A 14,771-nucleotide genomic window follows, 5' to 3' on the forward strand; every position below is an offset into this window, starting at 1 on the left:
TCCAAGGCAAGAATCTTCTTTCTTTTTTCCAATAAAAAGAGAGAAAATTATAGGTCTCTTCCATCGATTCAGGCAGCATGGGTATCAAGCTGTAGAGCTCAATTTATCACATCTTATGGTGCAGGTTATCATAACCTGCAAAGAATACCGTCACATCTTAGGTTGTGCACAAGGCTGGTAGGTAGTATGTCAGCATAACCCAAAGGTAAAGTCTCAGTCCACACACAGAGAGAATATCAGCAGGCAATTTAACAGGACAGCTCTCTGGCAGTATGGCTTGTAAACTTTGGGCCCCCTACAGAGACTGCAATTCTCAAGCAAGTTGGCAATCCAAAGCACAAACAAAAATCCTACTGGAAAGAGTCTGAAATTCCATGTGTAAATGGGAAAAAGATAGTGATAGAAGTATACAGTGTTCTCCTGCTCATTTGCGGTTCACGAATCGTGGACTCTCTCATTCGCGGTCTGCTCCGACCGCCTCTTCCTGTAGTAAAGTTGGGCTACACCAATCAGGAGTTGCACATGTTTGTGAAACAGAACGTCGGGATGAAATCCGCCGGCATCTTCATCAGATTGAGCAACATTAGATTTTCACTTTAAGAATCGTCAGTCCGGATGGTCTGAATGTCTCAACTGAATAGAACGCTTTTTTTAAAAAAAAAGTTGTTGGATGTGTTTGTGACATCATCTATATGTGCTTTTACTATTTAGAGCTGGACGTATTTTTGCAGCTCATAGCCATTTTTGAAAAGCCGAGTATATGGTGGATATGAGCTTTGCAGTCCTTGATGCAGTGCCTCAAAACAGGGAAACCCCTGCCGGGATTTTCAAGCATGGATGAAAATTTTTGGATTTACAGGCACTGATGAACTGTATGTGAAGATGCATGCTGTTTTTGAATGGACTTTGAAGATAAGTTGTGTTTTCTAACCCTCCCTTTAAGAAAACCATAATGCGGTTTTTAGTGCCAGCCATGGTGTTACCGCTGTTACCGGCTTTAAAAACTGCACTACGATTTTGTAAAAGAGGAGGGGGTGGGAATGATTTTACACGGCTGTTTTCTTTTTCTCTCTTTTTTTTTTTTAAATCTCTATTGAATTTCCAAAACATTGTCAGTGCATTACAGATAATATAACATTAAAAGTTTAAATAAAATGCACGGCTGTTTTCGGTGTTCTTTTTAAAGAGCATAGTTCATAAATTATGTATTTTGGTAGAGTTTTTCTTGACCTGTGATTGAAAGTGAGCCTGTTTTATGTAGCTGTTGCTAAGTTTGCAGGTCTTCTGTTTGACTGAGGCCTTTTTCTCCACTATTTTTTTTGTTAATTGTATTGTGTGGCTATTGCGGTGTTTTCCCTCTCCAACATTTGTAGGACATTTGCATTGATTTTCTGTGATTTCAATTACCCCAATATTGCCTGGATAAATGTAATATCAGGGCAAGCTAGAGAGGTAAAGTTCCTAGATGAAACCAAGGCCTGCTTTATAATGCAGCTGGTTCAGGAACCATCAAGAAGGGGAAACAATTCTAGACCTGGGGCTAGATTCATTAAAGAGAGCGACTCAGTCGCTGTTGGCCGATTCTCTGGATGATTTTCCAACAGCGATTGATTCACTATCAAGTTTGCACGCAAATGATTTGCACGGAGGTGCAAATCATTTGCATATAAACCCAACAACTCAATCGCTCAGTGAACGATTGACACATGCACAGAGCCCTAACTGTTTTCGGGGCTTCTGCTTTTTCTTTTTTTAATGGAAAAGATGTTCTCTGTGACTTAAACACGCAACACCTGTCCCAGTATAAAGGCCCCCCCCCATTGCCAAAAAGATGGCAGGAGGGACGTCCACTCCCTCCTGCCCAGAAAGACCTCCCCCTGCCCCCTGAAAAAAATGGCAGGAGGGATGCCCACTCTCTCTTTCCCAGAAAGACCTCCCCCCTCTCCTCCCCCTGAAGAAAAAGACAAGAGGGATGCCCACTCCCTCCTGCCACCGGAGATCCCCTCCAGGCCCCCATGCCCTGTACCTTAAAGTTGGGAGCAGGAGGTACTGAAAACACCTCCTGCTCCTCCTTTCTTGTGATGACACTGGGACTTAGGCATGGGAAGGGGCCTAAGGCCCTGATTGGCTCAGACGCTTCAGGATCCACCCTCCTGCCTTTTTCTTTGAGGGGAGGGGAGGGGGGAGGTCTTTCTGGGCAGACGGGAGTGGGCATCCTTCTTGCCATTTTTTTCAGGGGAGGGAGGGAGCGGGTGCATTCGTGGCAGGAGGGAGTGAGCATCCCTCCTGCCATTAGTTTTAGGGTGGGTCGCCATTTTTGTCAGGCATGCGATTGTCGGGGGTCATTAAGGGAGGGCCGTTGGTAGCAGTAGGGGAGTTTTTTCATTTTTTTTTTTAAATATCTTTATTAGCAATTGCAAAGGGAACATACAACCAAAAGGGAAGCAGATAAAAGCAGGGTAAAACAGGCAAGTTTGTGTGTGCAATACGTGCAAAATATCTGTGCCATTGAAAAAAAAGAAAAACCCAGTAGTCCTGTCGGTAACACAGGTCTAGAGCAATCAGGTTTTAGGATCGGTAAAACCCGATGCTAAACAGCCAAGCGATGTAAGTGAATCAATCGCTTGGCTATTTTGCATGGGGTTTTTGCTCATTTGCATGGCTGGATTGGAAAATGGGCGATCGAGGGGAAAAAACACACGGTGGGTCGTTTAGTGAATCGGGTCGGTTAGCGACGATCGCTGATAGTAGTGAATCTAGCCCCTAGCCCTTAGTAAAGTGCATGATCTGTGCAGGAGGTAATGGTGCTTGGGCCACTTGATAATGGTAATCATAACAAAATCAGATGTGACATAATATCTGAAGACAGTACGTAGAGGAAATCCAATACATTAGCATTTAATCTGCGGTGTTTCTCAAACTCTCTAAATACTGGATCCCCTAGTGAAACACAATTGCTGCCCTTTGAATCTATGGAATTCCTGTAGATTTAAAGTTACAATGTACTCTGTATTGAGATAGGAAGTGACTCTAAATGTGATCACAACCTAATAAGAGTTCTTTTTTGTCAACTGTTAACTAACACTGGCACAATTATATCCATAAAACTAGCACAATTATTTAAACAGGGGAAATTGTATTTCTCCAGACCAGTGACGCAGTGAGGGTAGGAGGCACCCGGGATGGTAGGGCACCCTGTCCCCTTCACTGTTCTCCTGTCGTGCATGCAGTTTCCCTTCCCCCATACCTGTCTAACTCTTTGCCAAAGCGGTACCGGGAGGGGAGCAGAGCGGATCAGAGGTGCCGGTGTCTTCACCAAGACTGTGCCTGGGGTGGTCTGCTCCCCCCCCCTACTATGCCACTGTTCCAAACTGTAATTACATATCAGTGTCCCGGAAAGTAAGGCAATCGGCTGACAAGATCCAAGATGGGAAAAATGAGAACAGTAAGCTGATGAGAAGATTAAAACTTAGCTTTATTCCCTTTCTTGCTCCATGTTCTTAAAAACAGATGCCCAGCTTGGCCATGTTTTGCCTAGGGCTGCTTTAGGGGCATTCTACAATACAGTGTCTACAATCTTGGCTGCTGTATAAAGCCCCTGAAGGAGCTCTAGTCTTATTCTAAATAAGAGAGTATTTAGTAGGCTGAAGTAAAATAGTCCATTTTTATGGCAGTTCACTTTACCATGTGAGTCAATAACCTCTGCAGGCCATTGACTTGCACTATAAATATAAACTGGTGCTCTTCAAGCCAACTTCCTTCCTCCCCGTGGCCCAAAGCACTTCCAGGTTTGGTGGGAGGGGGCGGGGGCGGTTGCAGCTGACTCCTCTCTCCACTGCCAGCTCTGGGACAGCTGACAGCCTGCACAATGAGGCACTATGCTCCCTTCTGTACTCTGTGATCTGCCCCCCGCCCCGATGTCAGCAAGAACCACCCCATTCCCAGGGGGGTTAAGGTAATTTTTTTTAAATATATTTATAGTACACCAGCCTTCAGGCTTGCAGTGGCTTATATAGTCAGGTACAGTAGGTATAATTCTGTTTCTGGAGGGCTCAGAATTTAAAAATATAATGAGAAAATTTGAACCAGGGTCCCTTGACATAAAGTCCACTAGGCTATTACTCACACTTGCTTTGGTCAGAATGCCTATAATCAGTAGCATAATAAGGGGAGGGGCTGAAAACAAAGGATAGGGTTAAATGGCTATTTTTCTCAATGGAGGAGGGTAAACAGTGGTGTGCCATAGGGATATATACTGGGACCGGTGCTATTTAACTTATGTATAAATGATCTAGAAATTGGAACTATGAGTAAGATGATTAAATTTGCATATGACACTAAACTGTTCAAAGTTGTTAAAATGCATGCGGACTATGAAAAACTGCAGGAAGACCTTAGGAGATTGGAAGACTGGGCGTCCAAGTGGCAGATGAAACGTAATGTGGACAAATGCAAAGTGATGCACATTGGGAAGAATAATCCAAATCATAGTTACCGGATGCTAGGGTCCACCTTGGGGCCAGCGCACAAGAAAAAGATCTGGTTTTCATCATGGACAATAGACTGAAACCTGCCTAATGTGTGGCATCAGCCAAAAAAGCAAACAAGATGCTAGGAATTATTAGAAAAGGGTTAGTAAACAAGACTAAGAATGTTATAATGCCTCTGTATCGCTCAATGGTTCAACCTCATCCTGAGTATTGCATTGAGTTTTGGTCTCCTTAACTTAAAAAAAATGTAGCAGCACTAGAAAAGGTTAAAAAAAAGAGCGACCAAGATAATAAAGAGGATGGAACTTCTCTCGTATGAGGAAAAACTAAAGAGGTTAGGGTTCTTCAGCTTGTAGAAGAGATGGCTGAGGGGAGATATGATTGAAGTCTACAAAATCCTGAATGGTGTAGAATGGAGTACAAGTTGATCGTTTTTTTACTGCATCAAGATTTCCAAAGACTAGGGGACATTCAATGAAGTTACAGAATAATACTTTTAAAACCAATAGGAGGAAATACTTTTTCACTTAGAGAATAGTTAAACTCTTGAACGTGTTGCCAGAGGATGTGGTAAGAGCAGTTAATGTAGCTGGTTTTAAAAAGGTTTGGACAAGTTCCTGGAGGAAAAGTCCATAGTATGTTACTGAGACAGACATGGGGGAAGCTACTGTTTGCTCTGAATTGGTGGTATGGAATACTGCTACTATTTGGGCTTTTGCCAGGTACTTGTGACTTGGATTGGCCTCTGTGAAGATGGAATACCGTACTGGGCTAGATGGACCGTTGGTCTGACCCAGTAAGGCTATTCTTATGTTCTTATGAACACCCTGGGCACCATCTTAGAAGGGGCAGAAGAAGCAGAAGAGCAGTGATGTGGCTAGCAGGGATTCCCAAGCCCAGTCAACTAAGGACTCCCCCCAGCACCTCTCCCCCTCCCCCCGCCACAATAGTGGTTCTCTTAACTGTACTTTACCCAAGGTACCTTTTAATTCCTTTTATTCTTCACTGGCAGTAAACAGAGACTGTTACCCACTGCTCATGATGGCCCCGAGTCCTCCCTCTGATGTAACATACACAGAAGCTGAAACCCCTTGAACACTGGATAGGAGTCAGAAGCAAGGTGTGCCACCAGTTGACAACCATTAGGAAGTGAATATGACCCCAAATTAATGAATAAACCAGAAAGAACTCTTGTGAGAGGCACTGTATACCGAAACATGGGCTATTATTTTGGTTGATCTTGTGCATATACTGATAGATGCAATGTTATCTGGATATAGAGTTCTACGTATCCCACTTTTTTTTGTTTTTTTGGCAACTTCCTGTTTGCCAAGAAGTTATGTCAGCAGGAAGGCTTGAGCTGGTGCAAGATGTGGGTAGGAGTCCCTGTTCTATTGCTTGCACTATATACTGTATGTCCTGAAATTTAGAAGTGACACATTCTATATATTGGCCAAATAGTGGTTCCTATTTATATTTTACATAATCAAACAATTACCTTGCTGCAGGTACTAACCTGGCATTGAAATGCTTGAGAATATTGAGGAAAACACATTGTTTAAAGCAGGGGTGCCCACACTTTTTGGGCTTGTGAGCTACTTTTAAACTGACCAAGTCAAAATGATCTACCAACAATAAAATTTTAAAAAAAAAACTACAAAGCACACTGTATGCAGAGAAAATGTGAATTATCATTTAAATTTTGGGTTTTTTTCAAAGGCAGATGACTCTATGCAATGTGACCTCAGTAACAACTATACAAAAATAGACAAATATACCCCCCTCCATTTTTACTAAACCACAATAGCGGTTTTTAGTGCAGGGAGCTGTGCACGCTGCTCTCAACGCTCATAGGCTCCCTGCGCTAAAACCCACTATTGCGGTTTAGTAAAAGGGGACCATAGTGCAAAATATAGACAGTAGATATAAATTCTCAAAACGGACACATTTTGATCACTAAATTGAAAACAAAATCATTTTTCCTACCTTTGTTTGGTGATTTCATGAGTCTCTGGTTACACTTTCTTCTTCTGACTGTGCATATTTCTTCCCTTCTTTCAGCCTGCTGTATGCTTCCAGACCTTATTCCCTCCACCAACGTTTTCTTCCTCTCTCCCCCTGCCCCCTCCCCTTTCTTTCTTTCTCCCTGCCCCCTTCTTTCTTTCTGTCTGTCTATCTTTCTGTCTCCCTGCTCTCATTTCTTTCTGTCTGTCTTTCTCTCTCCATGCCCCCATTTCTTTTTTTCTGTCTCCCTGTCCCCCCTTTATTTCTTTGTTTCTATTTCCCTTCTTTCTTTCTATCTCCCTGCCTGCCCACTTTCTTTCTTTCTCCCTGCTTTCCCCCAAGCCACTGCCGCCGCCATCGGGGAACAGGCCTCCACACCACTGCCGCCCCAAGCTCTCCCTGCTTCTCGACACAGAAGCATCGGGCTGACCAGCATTCCTCTCCCCGACGTCAATTATGATGTCAGAGATGAAGTTCCTGTCCAGCCAGGCAGCGATTGGCTGGCCTGGAACTTCCTCTCCAACGTCAGAATTGACGTCGGTTGGGGAAGGTTGGTCGGCTCAGCGCTTTTGCATCGGGAAGCAGGTAGAACGCTAAGGCAACGCAATCAACTCGCGTTGCCTTCATGATCTACTGGTCGATCGTGATCGACCTTTTGGGCACCCCTGGTTTAAAGACTCAAGATGCAGCAGACTTGCAAACTGAGATGGGAGGAATTTTGCATGTATTATATGCAAAAAGAGTACATTCTTTTGTGATATTCAAGCTCCTATTATGTACAGTACAATATAAATATGTCTTTATATTTTGCTTTGGATATCAGTATATGTGTAACGTGAAAGACTTTAAGCTGCTAAATTTCAGTGGATGTTAGATTAGGTTACTCAGCTTTTCAAATCTGAGCTCGGTGTGAGTTACTTTTAAATGCAGGAGGTATTTCCAGTTTCCAGATGGCTTAAAATCTAATCTATTAAGCTGTGTTATGACAAAATAGCATGCATTATTTGCCAACAATGCAGCTTAACATCAGAAATTTTACCATAACACATGTTGAACAACAATGGACTGTGAAACAAGATAATGCAAACAAAGCAAGTCATTATTCCTTTTAATTTACCCCCTTTTTCATGAACACGTAGCGCGGGTTTTAGCAGCGGTGACTGCTCTGACGCGCATAGGAATTCTCATATGAGCGTTGGAACAGTTACCGCCGCTGCCAGAGCTAAAACCCGCACTACGAGTTCGTAAAAAAGGGGGTTAATGTGGTAACTTATATACTGCTAAATCTCCCAAAGAACATAAGAACATAAGGACATAAGAATTGCCGAAGCTGGGTCAGACCAGTGGTCCATCGTGCCCAGCAGTCTGCTCCCGCGGTGGCACGTAGGTCAAAGACCAATGTCCTGAGTCTAGCCTTATCTATGTACGTTCCGGTTCAGCAGGAACTTATCTAACCTTGTCTTGAATCCCTGGAGGGTGTTTTCTCCTACAACAGCCTCCGGAAGAGCGTTCCAGTTTTCTACCACTCTCTGGGTGAAGAAGAACTTCCTTACGTTTGTACGGAATCTATCCCTTTTTAACTTTAGAGAGTGCCCTCTCGTTCTCTCCACCTTGGAGAGGGTGAACAATCTGTCTTTATCTATTAAGTTTATTCCCTTCATTATCTTGAATGTTTCGATCATGTCCCCTCTCAGTCTCCTCTTTGAAGTAGTTTACAAAACAATTAATTTAACTTATGCAATGGTAAAAAAATCTGATCAGGTATTTTAAATCTCCTTCTCTGTTCCAACAGGCTCACAATATAACTATAGTACTTATAAAATAAATATTTATTGCATGCCAGGGATAAATAAAGAGATAGATGAAGTAAAATGTGGGCGCAACAATTCATAACAATAAATGGCACAACAGAAGAACTTTCTACCTTTCAAAGTCCTTAGATCAATGTAGTCTTGTTAGAATGTTTATTTTCTTATTTTTTTCTTCTATTTCTATTTCTTACTTTTATTACTCAACTAATTGTTATTTTTCCAGGTACTTCAGTTAGATTGTGAGCCTTCGGGACAGTAAGGGAATTTCTAAGTACCTATTCTCTCACATCAGGCTGCTCTATGGGGTAAAGACCTAGAACAACTCCTATTGCCCACCACTTATTCAGGAAACGCCTCAAAACTCACCTATTCCTGAAATACCTCTCTTGCCCTCTCTTGCCCTTTCTCCCCATTGTTCCCACATCCCTTAAGTTAACTCAACTTGTACGTCAACTCAACTTGTACCCCACTAATCTTCTGTAAACCGCATAGAACTTAACGGTATTGCGGTATATAAACTGTTATTATTATTATTATTATTCTTTATTTATTTATCTTATTTTTATTGTATCCTTTAATGTATATTTCTCTGTAAACCTATATTACTTATAATTTTAATGCACACTATTGTCTGTTTTCTGTAAACCGCTTAGAATCCTAACGGAGTTTAGCGGTATATAAGAAATAAATTACATTAAATTACATTCAAAAAATCCCTCCCAAAAAGTCCCCTAACAAACAAATCCTTCCAAACCCCACAAAAGAAATCAAATACCTAATAATAGCAACAAAAACTAAAAAATAGAATAAATTAAACCTCTGTCTTTCTCACTTCCTTCAGTCTTATATAGTCTTAATCAGGTTTTATGTCCCCCCCCATCAAGCCTGCCAGCCCAAATTGGTACCATAAAAGTGATACCTCTACTGTACCCAAAAGATTTGGAACAAACTCCACAACTCTTCCAGACAGAAAGCGGCATTATCCGTGCCATTAGGGCCGATTCGCATCAGCTTTGTTGTTTTGTTTTGAAGGTTGGTTCGCAAACTGCTCCCGACCTCGGTGTCCGTTGCAGGGGCCAAATGCCAAGAAGACTCAAAAGTGCTGTAGGTCCTGACTCAATGTGAAGAAGCAGAGCTCGAAGTAAGAAGCAGATATTGAGCTCTGGTAGTGCATTAAACCAGCCATTAAGTGGAAGGAGCGGAAAGATGGCAAGGAGCAGAAGGCGGGGCCCAAGTTTGGTTAGAGCCACAGCCACAATGCTTGAAGGGAGGAAGAAGAGAACAGCAGCCTCCAGATGACTGTCACCCCACAATGAGGATACTCTACCAGGGATACAAGGTACCTCAGCACAATGTCGACGTTTAAAGGTCCTTATGCTTATCGACTGTTACACAGTCACTCCACATTATGAAAATATAAAATACCTTACGTTAACCTTCACAAACTGCATCTCTTGGGGTGTTGTAAACTTTCTTCTAGAATTATTGGCCCACTAACATGCAAGCTGGTGTTCCTAAAAGGCAAATTAAAGGGGCTGGTGTAATGAAAAATCTTGCTTCAAGCTTATTTAGGGTTTTTACTCCACCCATCCAGCGCAGTGTCTAGGCAGCTTATAAACATAGTAAGAGGGTAGAGAAAGAAAGAAATAAGAAGAATGGGATAGCTGAAAGAGGAGAATCAAGGTACAAATTATAATGTCTGAAAGGAAAGCGGGGAGTTGGGGGGAAGACACATTGGGAGAGGGATGTGACGATCAGGCTTGCCGCCTGCATCACCAAGGCATCCCCCAAGCCAAAGGAATGCCAGGCATAGGCATCAGAGGAAAGGAAGGATTTGAATTCCTGAAAGGAGGGCAAAAGTCTAATGTAGAGGGGTAGCTTATTCCAGAATTTTGGGTCTTGCACAAAAATGATTGGACTACAAGTAGTATCGAGTGAGTACACGGAAATAGTGAATCACCAGAAAGCTGTATGGAGATGATCTAAGTGGTCTGGAAGAACAATAGGGGGTTAGTAATGAGAAAGGAATAGAGGTTCCTCAGAATTATGGATTTTGAAAACTAGGAGTAGTATCTTGTATTTATTTGATGGGAGGTGGGCAGCTAATGAGTGGATTTGAGAAGTGGAGTTACAATATCATATTTCCTATGTCCTGTAATGAATTTGATGCATGTTTTGTAAGTGGCAGATATCTTTTATCCTAAGGACTTTATAGAGAGTATTACAGTAATCCAGTTGGTTGATGACCAAGGAGTGGCAGACGGGCCTAATGGTTTTTGGATAGAGCAAATCATGTGTAATTTGAAGGAAGAACATTTGAACACAGTAGATACCTGGGATGAAAAGGTAAAGGAGGTGTCAATAATGTCTGCTAGCAATCCAATCCTTTATAATCCAATCTTAATCTACCCCAATACCTTATAAAAATAAGCGCTCTCCCTGAGATTCCTTAAAAATCAAATGACTCATCCAGCCTTCAGACATTTTGATACCTTTAAAAATAAAGGATGCACCCAGCATCCCCAATCAATAGGACTGATACCCTTTGCCTACGCTGATGACATGCAACTTCTGTATCCTTTAGACACGAATGTAGCCGGGGACATCACCAAAATTAATGACAAACTCTCAAAAATTACTCGATGGCTACAGGACAATAAGTTAGCACTTAATACACTTAAAACTGAAATCATACTTTTTCCCTGTAGAGAGGGGCTAGAACTAGGTACAGATATTATTATGAACAAAACAATTCTTTTTTTTTTAATTATTATTTATTTATGATTTTTGTACAACCAATGAAAATGGTACAGAGAAATACTGAAATACACATATTAAGTCAATACAGACTAAAAACAATATACAGGCAATATTCATTATTATAGTCCTCAAATGGGGAGGAAGGCAAGACAAAGAAAAACCCCCTGGGGAAAAGGGATATACCAAAAACATAAAGGAAATAGCAGTACTTAGATATTAACCTACTATTAAACTAAATTCCGCTCTAAATCACTTGATTCATTCTGGCTGCAATGGAGTCCCTTTACTCTCTAAGAAAAAACCTAGTTGGGCAGGCTCAAAAAATATATATTTATTCCCTTGATAGGTAATAAAACATTTACAAGGAAATCTTAACTGAAAAATTGCCCCCAATGAAATAACTTTAGGACGATATTGCAAAAATTCTTTCCTCCTGGATTGTGTCCATTTCGAGACGTCAGGAAATATATATACCCTTTCACCTAAAAAGGTGACTTGTTTCAACTTAAAGTATAATTTCAACAGCATTTCTTTATCTTGTAAGAATACAAGGGAAACTAGTAATGTTGCCCGACCCAGCAATTCAATTTCAGAGGATTGCAATATTGCTGATACATCTAATTGTTCAGTTCCACCTTCTAATACTTTTTCTTTTTGAGCATTCTTTAAATAATAAATTTTCTGTATAGGTGGAAGATTCAATTCTGATACTTTTAAAACTGTGGTCATAAAGTTCTTGAAGAGTTCCTGGGAGGACATAAATTTTGCTATAGGAAAATTAAGAATCCTAAGATTCAGATTTTTTTGCTGATTTTCCAAATTTTCTATCTTCCTCAGAAACATCATTCTATCAGTCATTTGTTTGGTCTGCAAATTTTTATTCTCAGTTGTTAGTTTTTCTAGTTTAGAGAAGTCAATCTTCTGCTGTTGAACTGATGTCTCCAAAAGGGTTATCCTGGAAGAGGTATTTAAAGTAACAGAAATAAAGTTTGTACAAACCGAGTGCAGGTTTTCAATTGCAGACCATATAGAGTCAAGGGTCACTGCCTGTGGTTTCTCCAGCGGCTTGAGGGGGGAGATAACTGCCAGGTTCCCATAGGCTAAGTCTCCAGAGATCAAACTCCGGGCTCCCTCACCCTCCCCACCGCTGGTTCCTTCAGGATTAACGCTCCCGTGTTGCAACGATTCCTGTACCAGAATCGGCAGCGCTGTAGTCACATCCGGGTCAGCCTCGGGTGCAGTATGCGTCATGCTCGATGTGGTCGGCATGTCCTCCAACTGCGACCGCTCTCCCGAAGTTTCGCCGGGCATTGGGGGCGTGTGCGGTCCTCGTGGGCTCAGCGAAAGTTCGCCGTCCAAGCTGTGATCCACCCCAATCACAGCAGCAGATACGCCCGGTAAGTAGGTTGGGACTGCATATGATGTTATGGCAGTCTGTCGTGGGGTTGAAGAGCCAGATAAAGGTGGAGGAAAACCTCTCTGTTTTCCCCTTCTTTTAGGCATCGAAGAAAAATGTTTGAGCAATATAACCCGAAAAAAAAATTGCCGTGGGAAGAGGAGCTCTCAAACCAACGTCTGCTCAAATCGCCATCTTGTCTTCCCCCCCCCGAACAAAACAATTCTTAAAGTAGTTACAAAAGTGAAAATTCTAGGAGTTGTGTTAGATCAAAAATTGAATTACCAAGAACAAATTAGCACATTAGTAAAAGCCTGTTTCTATAGGCTAAGAATGATTAGATCACTATCAGCTTTTCTTGATGAATCTGCGCTAAATATTTTAATACATTCACTGGTAATATCAAAAATTGATTACTGCAATGCTCTATATAAAGGAGCTTCTTTAAAAGAAATACGTAGAATCCAGATCATCCAAAATACCGCAATAAAAATAATAATGAAAAAGAAAAAATTTGATCATGTGACACCACTTTTAAAGGAGAAACACTGGCTACCAGTAATTCATAGAATCACCTATAAGATAGTCTTACTTGCTCATAAAATACTCATAAATAAAGCCCCAACATTTCTAGAAAGATATTTAATACCTTACTCCCCATTTAAATCTTTAAGATCAGAGGATAAAGCCCTATTAATAGTTCCTTCTTTAAAAGTGATCTACTCCCGGAGAGACATGATTTTTTCTGTTTCGGCCCCCCAAATCTGGAACTTACTTCCAATTAACCTAAGAGAGGAAAAATTATTGAATAAATTTAAAAGTCTTCTAAAGAGCTGGCTTTTTAAAGATGCTTTTCAATAAACTGGTACTATTATACTTTAGGGTAGGATGTGGAGGTTGACTGAAATATGTGGGTACTTGTTTCCCATCCTGTGTGTATTAAACTTATGCCCGATTTTATTTGCAGTTTTATTTTTTTAATATTGTATTTTGTACTGCCCTTTTCCCTAATGTATTAATGTCTAATGTATTAATGACTAATAGTATTGTATGTGATGTATGTGGATTTTATTATTTTATTTGTTATTTATTGTAAATCGCATTGAAATAAGATTTTGCGATCAAATCAAAGAATCTATTACACTTAAAACTTGAACTGTTCTAAACGAGCAAAGTCTTGCAATACGAATACATACAGTATACACGCGTCACATCATCACAACTAAGCCGATGGTTCTTCTCTCTCTGACGCTGCGGGATTTGTAGTGACTGTTCTATACGAGCGAGGTCTTGCAATACAAGTACATATAGTATTTTGTATTAAAGTTTTTGGGTTGTGGAACGAATCATCTGAGTTTCCATTATTTCCTATGGGGAAATTTGCTTTGATATAAAGTGCTTTAGATTACAAGCATGCTTCTGGAACAAATTTTTTAATGAAAAAATGGGATAAGCACGTGGGATCACTTCAAGGAAGAACTTAGGGGGGAGGGTCTTTAGAATGGGCAGACTTGATGGGCCGTGGCCTTTTTCTGCCGTCATATTCTATGTTTCTATATTTCTATGAAATATGCTTACAAACTTATATGAGTGTATGTGCATAGATATGCATAAATATCAATATTCTGTCTATATGCTATTCTACGTATAACACGGTACATAAATGCAATAGTGTGTACTTTAACAACCTAATTTTATATATGGCACTAAAAACTGAGCATGCAAAATTTAGGTGGGTGTCCAATTTGTGCATGCCATTTAATTGCTATATGAGCTCATTAGCACCAATAATTGGGTGTTAATTATCAATTACCACTAATTGGCATACATTTAAATCTATAGGACCATCTTTAGACTCTGGGATCAGGGCATAAATTTAACACATGGATTGGAAAAGGGTGTGTGGCTATGGAAGGGGTAAGGGCAAAGCAGAGGACATTCTTGTGATCTGAGCATAATGTAACAGAACACAGAAAACAGAAAAATAAGAACATAAGAATAGCCTTACTGGGTCAGACCAAAGGTCCATCAACCCCATCTGCACGGTGGCCAATCCAGGTCACTAGTACATAGCCAAAACCCAGAGTAGCAACATTCCATGCTACCAATCCAGGGCAAGAGTGGCTTCCCCCCTGTCTTTGTCAATAACAGACTATGGACTTTTCCTCCAGGAAATTGTCCAAATCCTTCTTAAAAGCAGCTGCGCTATCCGCTCTTACCACAACCTCTGGCAACCTGTTCCAAAGCTTAACTATTCTGTGAGTGAAAAATTATTTCCTCCCTGTAACTGCATCGAGTGTCCTCTAGTAT

The sequence above is a fragment of the Geotrypetes seraphini genome, chromosome 5, assembly GCF_902459505.1.
Source record: "Geotrypetes seraphini chromosome 5, aGeoSer1.1, whole genome shotgun sequence".
Classification (NCBI taxonomy): Eukaryota; Metazoa; Chordata; class Amphibia; order Gymnophiona; family Dermophiidae; genus Geotrypetes; species Geotrypetes seraphini.